The sequence below is a fragment of the Triticum dicoccoides genome, chromosome 4B, assembly GCF_002162155.2.
Source record: "Triticum dicoccoides isolate Atlit2015 ecotype Zavitan chromosome 4B, WEW_v2.0, whole genome shotgun sequence".
Lineage (NCBI taxonomy): Eukaryota > Viridiplantae > Streptophyta > Magnoliopsida > Poales > Poaceae > Triticum > Triticum dicoccoides.
The window spans coordinates 234168332-234169968 of NC_041387.1; the positions used below are offsets into that span (position 1 = coordinate 234168332).

At 43.2% G+C, this 1637-nt stretch overlaps 1 pseudogene; it reads left to right on the forward strand.

Annotated features, from left to right (window-relative positions):
* The first annotated feature begins 630 nt into the window (after positions 1-630).
* The window catches only part of LOC119292634, a 13530-nt pseudogene continuing 12523 nt past the window's right edge, over positions 631-1637 (forward strand).

The window sequence follows — 1637 nt, forward strand, 5'->3', positions numbered from 1 at the left end:
GGATATCCCTCCTGGTTGTGGCTGTGGGGATAAGTAGTAGCACCGACTGGGCCTACTGGACCCAATCCGGCCCAACCACCCTTTGGTTGAGCTTGGCCTGTCGACGAGGCCGGCCCGTGCTGGTGGATGGTGGGGCCGGCATGTCAGGGACAGGGAAGCTGACAAACTTGTTCCAGCACAGTACCATGCACCAAATCAGAAGGATCAATCAAGCATGAAGGACGTAGTGGAACCAGAGTGAAGATTGACACTGGAAATGCTATGGTCAGCACATGACTCTACAATCTTCATGAAGAACCAGAGGGAGACACTGAGAAGGATGAGAACCGTACGTGATTGGAAGCAGAAGCGGTAGCACTCTACCAGGAAGTGACCCAGGATGTTGTTGCTGTGTCCGTATATCCTGAGGGCGAAGATAAGGAGAACAGTCGGTTTGGGAATTCTACAACAACATTAAAGGAAAGAAACGAGTCAACACCTCTTCTATAGAATGCAACACACAGTTCAACATCGTCTAGTACAGGAGTGCAGCCAACGCCGCACGATGGAAATGATGGATTTAGTGTTGTGGGAAGTGTTGGGAATGGTACGGGCAGCACAGCAATCTGCAGTCTTAACTGTGAAGTTGTGATGTGCACGTACCAAGAATGCAGCAATACATCCAAGGGAAGTACAAGGTATTGCAAGAACCACGACAGTGCTTAAAAGGGCTGCATGGTTCAAGGTTGTACAAATGCTGCACATGGAGGCACACCTCTATGCATTTGCCATAGTTCAAGGATGCACAAAAAGAGGGGCTGTGTTGTTAGAGGGAGCGTGTAGTAGCAGTCAAGGCCGCACAGACCATTGTGTGGAGCACGTTGACGGCAAGAGATGTAAATATGATGGTTGTGGGAAGGGTGCTCAAGGGAACACATATTTTTGCATTACGCATGGTGGGGGAAGGCGATGCAAGTTTGAAGGATGCGGCAAAAGTGCACAAGGGCGAACTGATTATTGTACTCCCTCCATCCCAAAATTCTTGTCTTGGATTTATCTAGATACGGATGTATCTAACACATCCGTATGTAGACAAATCTAAGACAAGAATTTTGGGACGGAGGGAGTATCAAACATGGTGGCGGCCGACGCTGCATGGTTCTAGGATGTAACATGAGTGCAGCATATGTGTGACGCCCGGGTAATTAAGCTACAGTGATCCTCTGCTAATGGTGCCACGTCACCTCGTTTATAGTTGCTAATCTCGAGTTAGTTCGAAACCGATTCAAATTCAAATTCAAAAATAGGCAAACAATAAAAGTTTTCAAATATTAAAACTAAAATGTTCGGAGTGAACCAAATATTGCATAGATAATTATGGTGGAGAAACCACACTTTTATAAAATGTTTAAATACTGTTAAATGAATAAAAGAGTAGCAAAAACAATTATTTTAATGCTTTAAAAATAATAAACATTTTCAAAACTAAATTGTTATAAGTATTAAACTATTGTGGCAGTGGCATAATTTGTAAAATCCTATTTAGGTGCCACTTTGGTAATTTACTAAAACTAAAATAATAGGAAACTAAAAGAAAGCAAAGTATAAAAAAAACAGAAAACAAAACTAACAAAAAAAAGAGAAAGAGAAGCCCCCCC